Here is a 21,494-nt window from a genome sequence, read left to right on the forward strand (position 1 = left end):
AAATTTCTTTCTTTGAATGAAACGAACCGTGTTCCAAACAAACTATCAGACAGGCTTTCGTTTTCTCAGTGTATGAAATTGTTTTTCATTTCCTGTTCACCTATTGGAAATTATCATTTATATTCTACATTCATTATAAGCATTATTTTGTGATCGCGATGTGAACGAAATGAGAAATGACATGATCTCCGAGCAATCGTGCAAGAATCTGTATTCATTTTGATCGTGACGAAGAAGATGGAAAAAGTCTTCGAGACTGATAAATCTTTCCTGCTAATTGTCAGTTTCCGAGAAATACAGTTATTGCGATCAATGAATTTTGAATCGAGTTATTATATTATAGTATTGCACGTTATAGAATCTGTTATGAAATCAAAACAGGCACATTATAGAACACATGGCCACGCGGTTCTAAAAGCGTTTCGAGAAAAACATCGTGTAACGAAACAAGAAATAAGAAATTTACAACTTTAAAAATACCCTATAAATGAAACCAGACCAGATCATCGCGGTTTGGATCAAAGATCGTATATATATACATATGCACGTTCAAAGATTGACGAGCCGTTTTTCAACGTATATGCACCGATGGTCTGGCCTCGTGCTATACATTTGCGGAGGCGAGAAAAGCTCGGGTGAAAAATTAAGCGAGGACTAGATGTGAAAAATGGTTGTCAGAGTTGGAAGCACGCGAAATTGAACCGCCTATCGAAAAGTGAGGATCATTTTTACGGAAATTAAGATGACGCGGCGTTGTTATTTAGTGCAATCGTGTTGCAATCCGGGCCGATTCCGAATATAAGTTGGATCGAAAATAAACCCGTGCAGAACAGTATAAACCATTATATGTATACAGTTTTGGAACACTGTTGTGGCATCGGACCTCAATTCGATGACTAACTCGTGTAAAATTGGCGAGTTAGAATTGCTGCCTACGGCTGAAACGACTCGAGATACACGCGGCGATAAACTGCAACCTAGTTTAAGACGGACATGGAACATGTGTTTGATTCAAGCCTGCAAGCTTACAGTTTCTCGATTATACTTGATTAGAAAAGGTGGATCGATAGTTAATTCGCCCAAGCAAGTCGTAAATTCAACAATTGGAAATTGCAATCCTTTCGGAGAAGCGTATAATTTACATTAAACTTGTTGAATTAATGCACAAGAATAAAATTTTATTGACAAAATTCTGTCCATAGTTTTTCGTCCGATTACCGTTGTCATCGGATACAATTAATAGCGAGTGTATAGTTCCATTATTTTCATGCGTTTCAATGTACAATAGATTTGTTTTAGTCGAAAATGAACGTTTCAATCTTCATTTTGTTGTTATTAGTTGTAAATCGATCCAGGATATGTGAAAATACAATTCAAGATATTTAAATTCCGCGCCGTATTATCGGATTCCGGAAGCGAGGTTTGTAACTTATACATTGTCGTGTTTATCGTAAAATATCTTTTCGAAACGATCGGCCGTGTCAAGGCATTGTTGGAAAAATCATTATTCCAACCACCATTATCTCGTTTTTTGACAAAGCCTTTGGATTTCGTGAAATAACTGTGATAGCATTTGCGTTGAAAAAACGTCAAACGGCCATAATCTCATACAAAGCTAAGGACTTTGCATTGGCTAAAGAACCACCCTAAATGTCTGAAACTTTCTTTGAGTTAACAAGGAATCAATGATAATATAATGGAATCATTCGCTTGATGTAGATAAACGAAGTTGAAAAAAATTTAATCCCGATTGGTTTGAACAAAGGTATCGTAGAAAAAGAATGTATGTATCGTATATTCATCTGTAAAAGTTGTTGGAAGTGAAAAAGCACTCGGATGAATCCACAGACTTGCAGGTGTAAAATTAACTCGTGGGAATCATTAAACCCACTTTCCCCATTTCGCATTTCGAAGTCAATATCGTAAGTTCGATAATTTGGGGAACTTAAGCGCTGTGCAAACACCTTTTTAACCGGAGTTCAATCTCTCATCGTTCGACCCTTCAAGCAAATACTGTCGGCATCGACATTTGCCTGAAACGCAATCCCCTAGAGGTGATACGCAGAATTAAAGGGGGAAAGAAAATATGATTTGCTCCTTTCTTTTCTTCTTTTCCTCCAAATCTCGCCCGTCTTCGAAGCCTTTCAAGAGCCCAATCCACTAATGGAAAACCTCGAGGCGTACCTTCGATGCATTCATGCACACATTCCCATGCCGTCCTTTTTCTGATAAAAGGATCGGTCGACGCATCGAAACTAGGGGATGATATCGACGCGGTATCGAACCGGTGACGGATTTGTAAAAAATGTATGCAGATGAAACCACTTGCCGCTACCCAAGATTGAAGAATATATTTATTATAGGTACAGAAGCAGTTTTTCAATCTTCTTTTTTAAACAAAATTGATGACGATTATTGAGATAATGGGAAATTATGAGCCTTTTATACCTTCTTTTTTCGAGCTTTTTAAAGCTAATAAGCGATCGTAGGTTATTTTCAACCTTTCGAGACTTTGTGCGATCGAATCATGAACGTATGATCAGGCTCAATTTATGGGTGAAACCGTGTTTTGAGCTAAAATCAGAGTCGCGAGATTCGTATCAAAAACTAGGACATAAATATACGTGTATACCGGTTCCTCTGCTTTCGAGATAAGGAATAAAGAAATAGAATAAATCGGGTAAAAGGTGATGAAAATTTGATTTTATCCCGCTGCGTGTCCCTTGCAATATATTATAAAATGGTTCGATAAAGATTTTCTTGGCAACCCCTTATAGCTGTGGGTATCGGAGAGACGGAAAAACACGGAGCTCGTAGTTTCGAACGAGGAACGAGGGCGGAGATCTCGATACACACGAGCTCAAGTATTTCAAAGTTTCCTTATCGCCTTGAAAGATTCTACGCTGCGACACACCCGATATGCCTTATCGCATATCTGCCTCGGCGTAAACGGACCCATTTTTTGCTGAAAGAAATTCTTCTCTCTGTGCAGTGATATGGTATAAAATGTATGAACTGTACGGCCTACGTGGAGTATGAAAAGATGATTCGCGGAAAAACGTTTTTTACTCGTCTCATAGTTTTACAAAAAGATTTTATTGCAGCGAAGTCGGAGAATGAATTATACAACAAGGGTTTCAGGGTGTGTCGAATCTACAGTCCAGCCAAAGAGCTGTAAAGAAAGAAATATGATGTAACGAAGGTTTCAAAGTGCAGCTGAAGTTAATCGAATCGAATTCAGTTGAAACAATATACCCTTGACACAGAAATTAAATTCGGCTACAATAGCACAATTATTTCATAATCGAACCATTTCTGCAATGAAACAATTACGTTGTTTCAACAATTTTAATAATTGAAGTATCGTTTATCGAGGCACTGATTTACTATTCATTACTTATAGTGACTCGATTGAACTCTTTTTTTTTCTTTGTTTTTTTTCGGATCAAATGAGAATCCAAGTGAAAAACATAACTTTGCTGATACGTTAAAAATTCAATTACGATCAATGTGAGCGATAGTCCATTAAAGTTGTTCAAACGATGGGATTTTTTCATTGTTGAAATGATTCGATACTAGGATCTCTTCAAAGTCACCCATAATTATGCTATCGCATCTGAAATTTACGACAGAAAAAACAATCGTCCTAAGGGAACATTGTTTCAACTGAATTCAACTCGTCGAGTTTCAGTCGAACTTCCAACCGTTCATCACACGATATTTCTGTCTTTACCACTCGTTGACTGGAAAGGTACGTTTGGTAAATCCTGAAAGATAGTTGGATTAAGAAAAAAACTTATCACCGCTCGTTTACTGTTTCTTCTCGAATTACGTTGGGTAAGGTTTAGCAGCGCAAGGAGTAAAAAAAGAATTACAATCTCTTTGAATATATCCAAGCCTGTTGAAAAGGTATAAATATTTATAAGGAAGACCGCGCGAGGGTTAAACACGTGCATGCTTGTGCGAAAATCCTCGTTACAACGTATTCGCGTATAACGAACCGTACAACGTTACACGCACCGCAAGCGCGATACATATCAAGAAATATCAGCACTCGCAGCAAGAGCCAAGATCTCGTCCCTCCCGCAACGAAACCCCTCTTCTTACATCTAAGGTATAATTTTATCGTCCATTTCTTATTGTCAAAAGACACGCGTCGAGCCGTCTTTGGCGTCGTACCTCACACCGTCATTTATCCAGTACCCGGGGACCGATGGTTCACCTGTCCCATTGGGACTGCATCATTATACAGGCATTAAGTATTCACCTTCACGCGTACGCCTCTGCGTACAGAAAAGAGGGACAGTGGCGTTTCATTTGATCACAATGTACACCCCTCCGTACGTGTGTATCCTTATTCTCCGATCTAAAAATAGAAACGGCACAGTGTCTCCAGGATGTAAATTATCATCCTCTTCGTAGATGGTCGAAGGGTGGAAGGTGCGAGAGTACAAGTCTCCAGAGTCTCACGTGCTCCTCGAACGTGTCACGAATGTCACTTGTAGTTATAACCAGTGTCACGATGTCCGTGCAGCTGTTATATCCACCGTACACTCGGTCTCGGGGATATCGGAAACGGGTATATGTGGAGGCTGCACATTTTCATGCATGATTGTCGCCGCCGACGTTTGAAAATGCGTGGGAGAGCAAAATGGCGACAACGGAATCGCGTTAGAGACTATTTTCGACGCAGTCGCAATCGGAGATCCGTAACGCACTGACGTAAGACAACGGTTCGTTTTTATTTTCAAAACATCGTTTCATTACTTGTTGCATATTGGACTCGACGTTCATCGTCTCGCGAATTTTTGAAACCCGCCATGCTGGTGTAATATCGGTGACACGTTGAAATTGCGATCAAGCTTGATCGATCTAAACGGCTGATATATGTTACAGAGATCTACGTAACGGGTCAGATTCGATACGCAATTATTAACGTTTGTATTACGCAGAGATAAATGAGATTGTTGTTACTATTTAATTCGTCACTTGGGGCTTCAATTGTTGTAAGAGTACTTTTATTCGTTGTTTCTTCAGTTAATTTGACTAATTCAATATCGATGAATAGTATTCTTTTTATCGCCAAGCTGATAATTGAAGGTTTCACACCCAAAATGAACAACTGAATAGTCAGCAATAAGTAAAAGTTCCCACTAATCGGATCAACCGTGAATGCGTTGGAGTCGAGTAGCTAACAGAGTACCACGAGTCAAAAGTAATATACATTCAAGTCGACTATTTTGTGACCTAAAATTTACAATTGACCATTTTTACACCAAGCAATTACTGCAACAATATTTCGATGTTTTTCGATGATTCTAATAGATAATACATACGTGTTTACTCAAGGTTGGAACTTTTTTGTAACTAAACATACGTGAAGCCCGTTCAGAAGTGATAGAATTGACAATCCTCGTGACAACTCAGCGAGTAGTTTTATTTGAAAGTAATTGCACCGACGGTTAAATGGCTTGAGTTGTGACTATTTCGGATCGACTTGCAACTATTGACATAACAACGCACACATTCGGTTCATTCTGGTTCACTGCTGCATTGTTCCGTGATAATTTTAAAATAGAAATCGTTGTCCAATATTATTTGTGCAGTGAAATACAGATAGCGATACCAAACAAATAGTCTATCATCAATCATTTGCACACTTACAGCATTTGTATCGTTAGCGAATTAGACGCAGTTTGAGACAGATCGATTCAAGCTTATTGATTGGTTGGTAAATGTAACAACGCAAAGTCGGAAATGACGAAACGCGGAATGCAAACAATACACGGTGTTAATCTTTCCAAAACTATAGACCACGACCCGCGGCCATTAGCCTCGAAAAGTACAAACGAAACATTGCTGTAAAAATGACGTAGTGGTTCTCGGAAAAGTGAAGACACGTTTCGTAATAACGATCAGAGTAATTTTCAAGAGTAATGGCATTCGTTAATTTTTTTGTTTTTCTCATCATTAGCATTCGGTGGGTTATAGGATACGATGGTGGTTGAAATTATCAACGTTGATATAGCGAAGTATCGAAGAAAAAATATTATTTTGCAAGTTTAGAATAATTTCGAAGTAGTCGAGTTGAGTAGACAATATATGAATATGATTGTGAATTGCAGACAATCCGGTATTTGCGAAATAATAATTTTCGCTGAAAACGCAACGTTGCACTAACGTGTCAAACTTCATAAAATATGATCCTTCTTGGTGTTAACGTGTTATAACTAATTTCGTATAATTAATTTCCTGTCTGCGGCTTGGATTAGATCAAATTGGGTTAAATTAGGTTATAAGTTTTGTGCGAAATTAAAAGCAGATAACCAGAGAGTTATTATTATAGATATTCGATAATTAAATTGTTAATAACCAAACGTTATAATATAAACTGTAAATTTAAACGACTAAATTAGTGCTTGAATACTAAAATTGATGGACAATCGCGATTTTAAATCAACGTATGCCATTTTTTTTTTAGGAAATTCATGGAAATGTGTATTTTTTTCACCAAGGTTGGTTTTGCAAGAAAAAGGAAGGTAAAAATTACTGATTACCTAATTTTTATAACTACCGAAAATCGCTGAGTGTGAAACGTATAATTGTCATACCATAAAACGCTCCAAGGGATTCGGTTAATTTGGAAATTTTCTAAATCACTTAGCGACGACTTCCCACAAATTATCTACGAACAGTATTTTCAGCTCTTGCACCCTCTTCGATCGTGATTTCAGGACAATTTCCCAGACACGCTTAAAGTCAATTAGGGAATCGCAAAATTATACTAACGCCAGTCTCGTAGAACATCGGGAATCGAATTAGCCGAAATTTCCTTTCGGCGGTGTCGAAGATCAATCTTTTTTGGTCACTTCACCACCCGCAGCTATTTGATAGTGAAAAATCAAGCGAGCGTATTCTTTCACACAACCATTTAACCTAAACAAACTTTTTAGGGGGTGGCATGGTGGAAAATCACAAATTATTTTTTTCTGAAACACTCTATATACATATGTGTACAAAAATCTACATACCTATATACAGGGTGTCCCAACTTAAACCGCGAAGCAAACTCAGCCATACGTGGCAAAAGTGCCTACCTTCAACGGACTGGGAATTGTGACTGTTCGAAACTCAGGAATTTATCGTATAATTCTTTTGTACCTTTCAACAATATTTTAACCGTTGTTGAAACGATACACGTTTTACCATAGAATTTTATAGTGACAATTAGTGGTGTACAATTGATCGATTAATCGCTCGGCACTGGTAACTGTAGATACATATGACAAATGGAGTCGTTTTCTTCTTAGCGTAACGATCATCATCACTCGTAAATTCGTCTTCATTATCTTTTCATTTCTTTTTTCCTTCTTTCTTCCCTGCGATAAATCCGCGCCATCGTCATCGTGCCAAATTATGATTGCAACGCTCTTTCTCTCGTTCTCTCTCTTTCTCTCTCTGGCCATTGTCAGAAACACTTTTATAACGAGATCCGGTGGAATGGAATGGATTTCGTCATTCGGATAAACCAGCAGCTCCCCGCGCAACTTCGCCTCTTATAATTATTATTTATCACCCGTTCATCCTTGGCCCACTATCGCGCAACGATAACCTCCCTCTTCTGCTTCTCCTCCTCGCCCATCTTTTTCCTTCTCGCTCATTTTATTATATCCTCCCCATCACGACAATCGTCGCCGAAAAATTCGCACTGCAATTTACATTCCTGATTGGAATGCAGCGTTTCTTCGAGCTTTCAGACATCATTTTCAACTCCTCCAATTTCATGAGACAATAAAGCAATTCGAGTTGCGGAAAAAACATGCAAACACGATTATTTTCATTGAATGTCATTTGAAAACATTACCATTTTCCGTAAATTAATTAAGTTTTCGATTAAAAATGACTACGAGTTCAACACACTATAATATCGACATTCATATAATAACTAGTTTTTTCAAACCCACGCTCGCTAAAGCTCGCTCGGGGTCGGATGCCTAGTGTACCTAATTTATTTAGAAAATTAGCCCGGAAGGTCAAAAGTCATCAGGTCAAGGACCAGGACAGCCAGAACTACGGAGCGCTCGTCCTGGAAGTCGAGTTGCACCAGGAAGCGTACCCGAGCGCAGGATCCAGAAGGTAGAGAACCCGGTACTCGAAATTTGCGGAGCGCGACTCTCATGCGTCCGCTCTACTGCGCGGTTGTTTCCAAACTGAGGAATTCGGCTAGCTGATTTTGGTCGTTGCGATTACTGTAGATCGATGACGTCAAGAGAAAAAAAAAATTTTGGTTAACGTCACTTTCTGAAGATCCGAACATCCGAACATTCAAACTTTGGCTTCGAACTTTAATACTATGTATGATGTATGACGTACGATTTCAGATACATACATGATATATTATACATAATACAGACAAGATGTCGACAGCTCGAAAACGTCGTATTAACATCGTACAATCGATATGTATAAACTGCGCGATACAATTAGCACACGAATTACCTCGTCAAGCGGTCTAAACTTTCAAGAGATTTCGGATCTTGCTGATCGATTGAAGACTCGTGGATCCAACATTGGCATTTGTAGAATTGTCGGTACGTCTTATACCCGCACACATTATAATCGTGGTAATTATAAGATCGTGAAACGGTTTATCTTCGATCAAAATTACCCAACATCCATCACTCCGCGTCCAGAGTAATTCAATGAAACGGTTCTTTCCTTATAAGGAACTGATCTTTGCGGAGTTGACGCGCTACTTAAATCCTTCGTCTCGCTCTTTCATATCCTTCGTCCTTTCTCTCCGTCTCGCTCCTTTTCTCGGTATTGATTCAATCCGCGTACATACTTTCGTCTCGTGCCGCTGTTGCTGCTGCTGCATGCACCAAGGCAATAAAGATTTTTTAACTCACACCTTGGAAGGGCTCTCGAAGGGTCAGAGATTTTCTCTCGTTTGACGGATTTTAAACGGTCACCGAATTGGTCGTAAAAACTTTTCGAAACGAAACAATGTTTGTGAGAATAATTTGCAATTTGCTGCAAGTTTTATATCGAGGTGGAATTACGTAATAAAATTAGTGGATGAAACAAAAAATAAATTTAAAATGCACAGAACCGGTATCTATGTATAAAAATGTTAATATAAATGTAATATAACATAATTTGTTCTGTAGATTTCAACGATAAATTTTATGCGGACGAATAATGTAAAAAAAACTAGGTTATTGCAAATCTACCTTACGTACAAGACTTGGCATTTGATATGAAAAAAAAATGTTTTACGTATTCATTGATATTGTTTCCGAAAGTACATAAAAACTTAAAAGCATTCGTATAATAAATACCGAAAGTTTACTGGTCGCCCGGAAAGTTTCCGTTATACCTACGTGATTTACGTTTTGCTTATAACTCGCAGCCGCTAAAATTTATCGACTTTAATTAACGACTTTCGGTGGGTTATATTTTCGTCATGTAGGTACATAAAACTTCGTGCAACGCGATAAATAACGATTTACAGAACGAAATTCTACGTAAGAATCGTTCTGCTTTCATTATCCCGAAATTTTTTCTTACTTTCTACAAATTCACCTTCAAAGTTACATCTATGATTTATGATTTTTAGATTAGATGTAGCCTGTAACCACGAGAGAAATTCCTAGTCACGGTTACTCGAGAGCTACTCGACCATTATCACGTTTTAAAATAAATTTAGTAGCTTTTAGTAATTTTTGTTTTTAAACTCTATTCCAATTAAACTGATGTTGACAGCGTAAATTGAATCAATTAAACGTTGCCCAACTATGAAACGAATATTCACTTGCGCCAAACTTTCTCTTCCAATTTCAACAATTCTCAGACTTATCGCAATTCATTTTACTACACAGAATTTTCTCGCAATAACCGATAACGTTACAAAATATAATAAATAATCAAATTTCTCTCAACTTTCCGAAACGTTCTGCATACAGGCAGATAAACGCGTCCCTTGATCCCTTCTTCACCCCGCTCGGAACCCTTCAGGGGGTTGCAAAAGCACGCAGCCTGCCTGCATCCGAGGGTGAAGAGGAGGAGATCCGAGGCAACGTAACGCACTAAATCGCGACAGCTCAGCACAGTGAAGTGCAAGGGCGGAGGGCGCATCCCGTCTCTGTTCGAGGGTTGCCGCCTGGGGGGGGGGGGGGGGGGGGGTTTAAGGGGGTGAGGGTGGGGGGGGGGGAGGGATAATTTTTCCTGGGTGTCTACGCATACGGAGAACCGCATCCCGGTTGCGTTTTAGTACTGTGCGAAGAAAGCAAAGGGAATAGAAGGGAAGGGAAGATCGAGTGCGGTGTACGTCTCTTTACGACTTTTTCTGTACTTATACATAAACGAATTGCGTCCCCCTTTGTGCTATGCTTCGTTCTTTTACTCCCGATGCAGCAGCTTTTGCGCGTATATTTATTGTACGCGTGCTTTCGTAATTTACATTTTCTTTTATTACATTTGGATGATTTACTTATTTAAGCGACTTGGTGATCGGGAAAGTTGCGGGAGGGAATTTAATCACAGAATGTCGGGCAAAGCGTGTTATTACAGTTATTCCCGATGATGATATTTATGGCGGAATTTAGTATATTTCGAATGGAGAAAACCACGATGAAACTTGAAAAAATGGATAAAAACTGCAACCTCGAATCCAAGAAAATATTCATTTCGATTATAATTATTGTCAAATATTCTATGCACCTATATTACGTAATACATGAATAAAAAAAATCGGTGTTTGATTTTATGAAAAGATTTAATTGTATTAATTTATAACGCCTCGTTGTATTCACAGTTGCGTGTTACGTATAAAGATTTTTTCAGAGTAATGAAAAAAAAAAAAGCAGAATTTCACATGACCAAGTTTCAGCACATTTATATTATATACCCAATTCCTATCGTGAAAAAGCTGCTAAACTACACCCAATGCAGTATTATAAACTGATTGACAAATAATTATCTCACAGGTATTAGTTAATTTTCAGAAGTTTACCACAATTTTTCCAAGACAAAAGCTGACGTAAAATAAAATTGAAAATAATTTTGTTCCACGTTTCCATCTCCATTCCTAACTTTTGGCTGGTATCGGTAACTTTGGCGAGTTTAGCAACGTCGTAGGTACGCGTATCTATTCCTGACTAATTTGCAAAAGCGGTGAACTCGTCACCGGCTTTCGTTTCAAGACTGAATGATTCAGAGGCTGCACGTTGGGCTATTTTTCATTCCAAGGGCGAGGACGTAAAAGTTCGGCCGAGGTGTTTCTAACGGCGTCTAAATGTTACTTCCGTCGATGGTGAAGAGCTGGAGAGCCTGCAGCGCTCGAGAAGCAAGAAATCCAAAACCCCGCGTTTAGGAATCGATAAACCCTCGAGGAAAAAAATCCTACAGATTCGACACGAAATTCGTCTTAAGCGCATCGTCGCGAGGAGGGATTTTCGCGCGTTTCGCTCCTCTTTTCACTTCATTAATCTGTCAAGCGCTCCTCGACACCCTCGTCGTTTTCTTGATACGCACGAAACGCTGCTGCACTCTTTCGCAATTTCGTTACTTTCAATGTAAATCAGCCTTGGGATCATTCCCGAATTTGATGAAACGAAAGAATGAAGAAAATTCGAGATATTGTCGGATGTGATGAATTTCTATAAGCGCTTCTTCATTTTCGCGTAATCGTATTTCAAAAAAATCACTTAACATCGAATGTGTGAAAACAAAATCTGTAATAAAATCTGCTATCTGTAGTTGCTACTAAAGCAATTGTTTTCAACAAAATTATCGCTGATTATATTTTACGAAGCCAAGAATAACACCTTTTCAAGAATTCTGAAAATTACCATCCTTTTTCTACAGAGTTTCATACAGCACATATTTCGATTAGAATCTAAGGTAAATTGCGAAAAAATTAGCAGCTCGACAATCGTTTTTATTTTTTACATCTCTAAATTCTGATCCATGAAAACTCTTCAATATAATTTAAAGAAATTACGTGTAAGTTCAAACGTGCGAATCGTTGTAAAAATATATCGGATAAGTACGGAAGTCTGAATGATCCCCGTATGTAGGTTGAATTCAGCAAATGCTTGTTTTTAATAAAACGCACCCCTCGATATGACAAGCAGATTTTATGCGAAAACAAAAAAACGTATAAACGAAGGGTACGATTGATCGTTTGTTCGATGAGATGCATAAGAATTCATTTTTCTTTTTTTTTCTTTTTAAATCTTTCAACTCAGGCGGCTATGCAATGTATTATTTATTATAACCATTCTGTTATAACACTTTCTTGTTTGGATTTCCCCCTCCTGCATTCTCTCCTCTCTCTCATCCCCTTCCCGCGATGCTCTACCCTTGTCGGCTTAAGCCTGGATCTGGTTCTTTGAAAACCAGTTTTATCCCATTGCATTATTACACGTATATTACAATGTATAAGGTGTGTATATAGGTATACATATTTCCATTCAATACATATATTTATACCTACAGTACGCATGCAATCGATATAAGTGTTCTGGTTTTTTTTCCACCATTTTGATGATATTCCAGGCAAAAGTTTTTACGTTATCTTTGCGAATTTTTTTTATAGATACCTGTCGACTATTCTATAAATAAAAGTGTGAATTAAGCTTGTTCGTGTTTGAGGTGAAAAATTGATTCAGAGTGGAAATTATTACAAATAGTGTTCTTTATTTATAAATATTATATGCGGTTGAAAGGACTGAAATGAAGAGGCACGCGTATTGCTGTAGGTTTTTTTCCGCTTTCATCGTATCGAATTAATAGTTTTTTTCGAATTGAGAGCCTCAAGAAAAAAAAAATGTGCACCTTCACTTATAACTGATCCAACAACATGTCGGTACAATATTGACCTGCCTTTCGAATTGACCAAGAAAAGGACAAAATGAAGAAACGCGATAGTTTAAAGTATAATTTTCAAACTTCACTGGAATAACACGGTCACCTAGAAAATGAGGTTGAAGTCGGTGACCAATGCATGTTTAGAAAAAACCGTCACTTGGCACAATTATAAAATTGCTTGAAATTTAGTAAGCCATACCAAACGAATAATGGCCATATTTCTAAGAGCCAACAACTCGAAAGTCGTTTTAACAAAATTGCCTGATAGTGAATTCCTCCCTGATGTTAATACTTTCAGCCTCCCCCTACAAACAGTTACAACTCTCGCACGCGAATTCTGCATCTTTAACCAGCAGCCCTTAGGTTCGATGTTTCGCATTTATGCATCGCGCGCCCCTCTGACTTGCGCCGTCGAAAGCCAGAGCGCCCTTGCAGGGTCTGCACGCCACAATTAAACTACCCCAGACCCTCCCCTTCCCTCCCTTTCCCTTCTCGTCAGCCTCCTTCTCCACGGGTTTTGCCACTGCGCTGGCCCATCCAGTAGCAATAAGCAGCCTGAACCCTTGGGAAACGTTTGAGCTGCATGGTACGTGCGATGGAATGAGGCGGGCGGCTGCCTTTTGCGAGACGACGTCGTTAATCCTGATCATACTATTCTTGGATTAATCAGTTTTAATCTAAAACGTTGTACATTACCAGGAGGCTTTCCTTCTGCTGCCTCGACGAAACGCAGAAGGATGTAACAATGCGATATATTATTATACGCGTAATTACGGAGCGAAGGAAAATAACAAGTCTTGTGTAACAACACAGGTCGAGTTATCTCGGTTATCGTATAATATCGTTGTTCCTGTATCATTGCAACATCGCTGTGCGAATTACACTTGGATGTGAAATATTTCTTTGCACTTGAAAAAACATTCCGTCATTTTTGTACATTATATACAGTCGCTTGAAAATTGGTGTATAGTTACGATAACGGTTTAAATACTTTTACAATTGTCGAGAAACTATGAGACAATATTTATTCAACATTTCATCCTTTCGTTGTACAAATGAAATTCTACAATCAGCCTTTGATCATTCTGTAAAGTAACGTTCTCCCTTGAATGAACATTGTTGTTTCAAGTACCGTAGGATCGAAACTCGCATTTTCGAAAACTATTCTTTTTCAACCTAATTATATAGCTATACATATAAGGTCTGCTATAATTGCAGTTCAAATTTAAAGAAAATTACTTGTCAGTAATAATAACGTTGAGAGTAATTTTTGTCGCATGAAAAATCAAAAAAGAGATGTTTTAAAGATACGCAGTGAGTTGGATTTTTCTTTTATATTCGGATCTCTGTGTGCAACTGTTGCATCGGTTCAACTGCGGGAACGATCCGAATAATTAACCCAACACGCGGATACGTTCTGCGATTCTGATACGCGGCAATACGTACACCGATACTAATTTTACACGGTCGGTTAATTTCCATCAATTATATAATGGGGGAACGGTCATTGGCACAAGTTGGTTTTCGGCTTGTATGATTGCTTTCATAAACACACCGTCAGCACGGATCTTGTTAAGGTTCAAAATCCACTCACAAATAACAAATTTTTACACAACGTATTTTCATAACTGCTCGTTTTTGATTTACTTAATTCGTGGAACGACGATCGGTACTTATACGTGATCGAACGATGACGATATTTTTGTCGTTTATGCCCGATTGCAAAATGGATGAACTGTAAATTCATTTGTAAATCACTGTACATTGTATATAGTAGAAATGATTTCCAATATCAAAAAGACAAATGAGTGATGAATATTTGGAATAAGACTCCAAAAACGAAGGTCCGAGCTTATCGACAGGTTGCAGAATTAATTCTCGAATCAGGTATATAATATATAAGATACAATTTACGTCACGTGATATAACAATTTATCAAAATTTTTAACGAGAGAAAAATAGAAAGAAAAGATAGCGGATGTACAATTTCATGCTGTCTTGAGCAGACTGAGAATATGGAAATGCAAAAAGTAAACCTAGCATCGAAACTACTTCCTTCCATTTACAATATACGCGGCGTGTAGGATCTGATAACGCGAAGAACACGTTACAGGACTGCTCAACGGCCTCTCCACAGGTATAACGTAGCAGCTAGCTCTTATGCCTGGTCAGTGATACTCGATCGCCGCATTAATTAATCAGGCCGTTAATTGCTGCCTAAACCGGCAACGCGTATGTACAAGAAACGTTCGATTGACGTATGCAAATTAAAACGTAGGGAAATACGTTAATTCACAAGATTTTACAGATTACGTGAGAAAAATTGCAACAAGTTTGTACAGATATGCGTATAAATGCGTAGTGTCCGATTGTTACGCACAAAATACATAATAATATGGACACAATGTTCGATCGTTAAATAGTGACTAAATCGAGAATTGAATAGGTAGTATAAAATTTGAAATTTTTTCAAATCAAAGCGTTGTTCGGACCAAAGTTGTAGGAAAATTGAAAATCATTTGCACGAAGTAAATGTTGGATAAAACTTTACGTTCCAATTTTGATTCCAAAAAAGTAATTGTTCTCACAGTTTTATCAGCTGACGAAGCTGGAAGAGACGATAAAATCCCTGCCATAAATTTTCACGTCCTTGAAGCATTGATCGAAAAGAGTTGAATGACAATAATCGACTACGTCTGTGTAATATTTAGTCACAGTATACCAGTTTCGTACTCTCAAAAAATGTACAAGATTCCACAGAGTTTGCTTCATCCCTCAAAAAATTTACCATCGGAACAGTAGTTGGGCTAAGGCCTGTTTCTTTTTTATTACATACTCAAATATTGACCAAAAAAATAATTAGGTCAAATTTTTTTCTTTTTTATTTAGTTACGCACACGAATTTTTCAACTTTTGAGTACATACAAGTATTTCCAATAAAAAAATCAAAAATTATCGTCGACTAACTCCGAAATGACCCGACAGTCGTGTACATCGCACAAACAAAGATGCATCAAACGTATTCCATAGTAAAACGTAGTACGTATAGTAAAGTGGGCGACAAAAGATACGGAGAAGCGTAGTAGGAGTGACAATCGACGAACGGATGAATGACAAGTATATAGTAAAACAAGACGACGATAAAATCGAATAGAATAGAATCTTACCAATCTCATCGAGGCGTAACGTCATTCCGGGGATGTCGGTCAGGCGATGATATAAACCAATGGTAGAAACGCATATAATCCTATATCAACAAAACTGAGAACCAAATATCGCGTGGATCGTGAAAATTTGATTTTTTCTCCAATCGATCCAAAAAAAAAAAAGAAAAAAACGAACGAAGAATCGTTGATACAAGAAAACCGATGAGAAAAAAGAAAAAAAAAAAATAAAAAACCTTCAACGTACAATAAATTACCCGCACAACGCGAACTCCGTAATTAATTATGAAACGTGCACGTATGCGCGTATCTCACGTATTAAATGAAACGCCGACGAGACGTGTCGAACGCACATGCGTTGCACCTGCGGACGGAGTTTCGGCGCGACGACAAGCGACGCGAACGCGACGAGCACCGAACGAAGACTGCGGCCTGCGAGCTCTTTCGAAGTGAACGGGCGAGACGCCCGCGCCTCGACGGGACAACCGGGGCCAATCCGGGGGTGCGCCGAGTGCCAAAGCGCCGCGAGCTTAAGGGGGGAGGAGGCGAAACAGGGGCGGAGGTCCGCGTCTCCTCGTCCTCGTTGCACACCCACTGTCGGACCGACTGTCTTCTTATCGAGAAACGCGCGATACGCGTATACGGTTGGACAGGGATGTTTTTGGTTGTTGTTCGGTAATATCATTGTTTTTGTTTTTTTCTTGGTTGTAGAACGTAAGGGTACGAGGATGAGCTGTCGCGTCGGTACTAATGCTGTGCGATTTATTGATCAATCGGCAGCTTCGATTGATCGACTTCATTCGATTGATCCTTTTCTTGTTTAATCGGTTATTCGAAAGTACTCGAAAGAAAGTTAATCTCAATAACGATCGACCGAAGTCGACGATTTATCGTCTGATCGGAATAACGATCGATCGAATTACTGATTAATCGATTAATCGCACAGCACTAGCCAATTACGAAATATCGAAGACGTTAGTATTCGCGAAGATATAATTAACGGAGCTTTGTTTACAAGTGAATTTGCTTAATGAGATGTACAATACTATACTTTTGTCAAAATATCCGATCGGCAGTTTTATAGACACATATCTTAATTTTTTTCCAATCCCAGAGGTTTTTTTGTTATATTCTTTTCTCTTTTAAAACAACAGTTTTTATCGAAACATCTACATTTTGGCACACCGAATATACCGTTTGAGAAATTCTTGCAGAAAATTTGTATATAATTTTCGGTACCAAAACCTACCCTAATGTATACGCATGTGCGGTACGTATCTACGTATATATGCGCGTGTATACCTATATACACATAATCTATACGTAGGTACATACGTTATTGTAGGGCGACGGGACGAGAGTCAAGAACGTAGTAGAAATAGGCACGCAATGTATCGCAGAAGGGTGGAAATCGTATTGAATTTTCAAAGAGTCATAAATCTGATTTATATGCGCAGAAAAAAATTTGGTGAATTTTGGCTAATGATAAATACGGTGATTAAGTAAATCGAAAGGAATGTTTCGCTGAAACATAGAAATTTTGGTTTTGATGGTGAATATTCCGTAACCAAACAATTCTGATCAAAACTACTGCACTTTACAAATAAATGTGCAGAGTGCTGGAATTCGTTGATATCGAAACAGTTCGACATGTTTGAGAGTAAAAAATTTTCAGCTGCTGGTGCAATGATATAGTAATTGAAACAAATATATAAATGAAACAACGAATATTTGTTTAATTTCTAATCTTGTTATCGTAGAAAAATTCTGCCACTTTTTCTCATGATAAAAATAGATTTTGCTATAAAATGAATTGTTTCACATTTTATGTTGCACGGCTTATTGTTCCGAGGTATCGTCAGAGACTAAAAGAATCGGAGGATAAAAATATCGTCGTATTTGAAATCTCTATGCGACAAACTGTTTCGTTCATTTTGGATTTAAAATCATGAAAATACATTTAAATATTGTCTCGACGTGTCCGCAATACAATTTCTCCAAGGTCTTGTATAAGTGAAGTATGCGATGATGGAATGGAAAGGCGCGAAAGTATTATCTACCTTTGAAATCACCTATTTGTACAATATAAGTTGCGAAACAAGGTGAATTACATAATTTCATTATTATCGTGTATAATAAGTCGCGGCTTTCTCGCACCTTATTTTACTGCCCGGAATTTCGGACTTCTCTAGTTCGTTTAAAACTGACGAAATTGCGTGTTATACAATCGCATATCCCGCCACGGTATTTAGGATATTTCACCGAATAACAACACGCAATTGCAAATGCGAACATTTGACAAACGTCGCACATAGTGTAACGATTATTTTTTACATCCTCATGAAATGTCAGTGAAGTCCAGGAAAATTTAGCGGATAAGAATGGTGTTTGACAGTTTCATATTTAACAAATTTTTTCGTTATTCTGTCGATACCTCGTTTTTTCAATTGAGTCGTCATTCGACAGGGGTAAAATAATTTTTCCGACGTACCCCGATTGAATTTCATCTTACAGAGGCGATCCTTGCAATTTCTCTTCGTTATACAGTAATTTGTATCGATCCTTTACGATTGATCGGATTATTTCATCCTTAGAAAATACGACGAATGAAACACCAAGCAATAACCGCGGAATGTTGTGACTCAATTTAGATTCTGACAAAGTATTAATAACGAACGATTGAATACCATATTTATTTTCAGTGACACTGCCATGGCATTTCATGGTTTTTAAGATACGATGCAAAGTCTGTGCCCGCATTAATTAATCATAAGAATAACGAAGGTCCTATAAGAAATTCACGCTGCAGGTAGACCTGAATTGATCGCGGAGTAGCTTGGAATAAATCACGAAGATCACAATTGATCGTTAGTAAAAGGAATCGTTTGTGATTCTCGGTACGAACCCGATAAATCAACGTGGCAGTGCGTGCGGGACGAGTAGGACGAGTAGATCCATGCAACACGTAACTAATCCGGTCCTATGGTGTACACGTTGCATCTATCAGCCTACCAGAACACCCGGGTACCATGTCACCTAATAAATTAGGTAAATTTATGTACATACCTACGTACGCCCTTCATGTATTATCTCGGAACGGTAAAGTTGCTGCATCAACGTTAAAAAGTCAACCGAGTCAACCTTCGGTTTGAGCTGCGCAATGGCGCAAGAATATTGCTTCAAGTTTAATGCACTTTACACCGCGGATGGAGACAAGTTGAAGGTGGGATTTTCGATTAAATCAATTGTTTTCCCGATCAATCGAGTGTAATCGATTATTTTTCAAACTAGATTAATCGAACGACTCGATTGTTTTGCCTCGCAATTGGTTTTTGTTTTTTACTTTTCTTTTGCAACATCAATTTATGTGATCGAAGTATCAATTATTATCGTCGTCTAACTGACTAAGTACTCATTTGATATAATTAGTGAAAAATAAATGAATATTTTTACCTGGAATTGAAGAATATTTTTAATGAAACTATGAATTGTCATAAAACCTTTCCGCCATTAAGATCGCGCGCTGGAATATACGAAATATTCTATCAAATGCTTAAATACATTTTGTAACTGATTCATTTGATTTTGATTTTGACTTTGACTTTGAACGTAGCCAATGAGGAAGAAAAAGAATCGATCAATTTGAATTTTCGTCTCGTTACTACTCTGTCGTTCAATTTTTGGTTTATACATCTTACAACTCATATATTTCACAAATTTTGTGGTTTGAAAATTTCAACTCATAAAGTGCTGAAATTTCTGATTTGTCAATTTAATAGTTGGTACATTGAAAAAAAAAAAATAGACCAACGTAAAGATATCTATTGCAATTCAATTTTGAGTTTGGAAAGAACAATTAATTAGCTGATTCTTTGTACATTTTTTTTTGTTTTTTAATTCATGTTCAATTCTTGAATTTTTATTAAAACTAACAATTTTTTTTCACACCTTTACGATTACTGAGAAATTTTAATAGTACACGTTTCATGTGATAACTTCCTCCTTGGTATTTAATGTTTGAAAGATCTGTGTATACCTCTGTTTTTTTTTATTCTTGTCTAATTCATCGGCTTATATTTTCGTCCCCATATTTTTTTGCACACACGTTCCTACAGTCCTTATACCTTAAAACGTTTCAATCCATAGTTTGAAATTTAATTTCCAATAAAACGTAGCATATCCTAACCGGAGATCGAAGCACAGTGTAGATTTTTCCTTACTAGTCTGAGACGGGAAAAATCCAAAGAGTTGTACATTCAATTTTTCAAATTCGCCGATTACTTTTTCATATCATCATTTCTAAAACGTACCATGCACGTTTCAATTTATACGTACATTATACGGCCATGTACTTGAATTTCTTGTCAACACATACGCCGCAAGTTTGAAATTCGTCGCCTGAAAAATGAGAAAAAAAGAAAAAGAAAACCGTAATAATAACCGTCGGTAATTTTTTTTCTTCGCGACGAATTTTCCCTCAGCCCTTCAGTCATCGATTAGTCAAGCACGGAGAGGCAAGATCGAGTTATTGCGAGTCGGGCTGAGGCGCAGGACGAATGTGGAAGCCGATGTTCGACCCGAAGGCGCCGGTGTGAGTACGAGGTATACGCTCGACATATGTACGTATTTAAGTAGATGTACGGGGGGGTCGGGCGTGTTTATGTACACGTGTAAACACATATGTATTTATATATATACACGCGTATTAGGCGGTGAGAAAAGCGAGGAAGGTTTCCCTCGCTCGGATATGAAGACAAGAGGCGCAGCCTCTCCTCTGCATCGCCGTGTTTGCCTCGTGATTCGATGCTGCCCTGTTATAAGGGGTTTGCGCAAAGAGTGGCGAAATTTTGTGCTCCGATTTAACGACGAAATCGAGAACAACGACGTTCGAAACGAAAGATGGGCGAGGTGGAAAATCACGGGAAATTATATTTTTTTAACGCGAATGAAAAATGTTTCTAATATAATGTCACAGAACGGAAACTGAACAAATTTGAACAACGCTAACTGAGATATGAACAATTTGGCGAAGGTTTTTTTGCAATTAGAACGTTCAAAATGATTGCACTTTGACTTTTTTCGCACGATTCTAATGTTTCGGGGCTCATTTTACACGCTGATCATATCTCGATTTTTGACGAACTTCTCTTGTGCCATACTTACACGAATACAGTTTTGTACGCTATTATACGGAGATAATTAATCGTTTGTAAAGTTTTTTTTCACACAATACTCGCAGATCTCTATGGTCCACGAAATAAGCCCGTCAAAATAAAAATCGGATAAGGAAAACTTAGTTTGGTTGAAAAAAAAAAAAAAAAAAAAAAAAATTGTTGCTTACAACATGGCCTATATTAATCGAATTCACTTAGAAACCATGCGAATATTTATCCTTCAATGCTTTCGAGATCCGAAAAATTATCGGCACTCCAAAATTTACCGTAATTGTGACATAAA

At 37.9% G+C, this 21,494-nt stretch overlaps 1 protein-coding gene across 7 annotated transcripts in view; it reads right to left on the reverse strand.

Moving 5' to 3' along the window:
• The window catches only part of LOC107227717, an 87,968-nt gene extending 71,511 nt beyond the window's left edge, over positions 1-16,457 (reverse strand). For 6 of the 7 annotated variants that reach the window (XR_006903715.1, XM_046736405.1, XM_046736404.1 and 3 more), the window contains exon 1: positions 16,041-16,457. The gene's annotated coding sequence lies outside the window, so the exon portion shown is untranslated. The remainder of the gene's footprint in view (positions 1-16,040) is intronic. The other variant, XM_046736402.1, reaches the window with a different exon arrangement.
• Between the last annotated feature and the right edge of the window lie 5,037 nt (positions 16,458-21,494).

The sequence above is a fragment of the Neodiprion lecontei genome, chromosome 4 (assembly GCF_021901455.1).
Source record: "Neodiprion lecontei isolate iyNeoLeco1 chromosome 4, iyNeoLeco1.1, whole genome shotgun sequence".
Classification (NCBI taxonomy): Eukaryota; Metazoa; Arthropoda; class Insecta; order Hymenoptera; family Diprionidae; genus Neodiprion; species Neodiprion lecontei.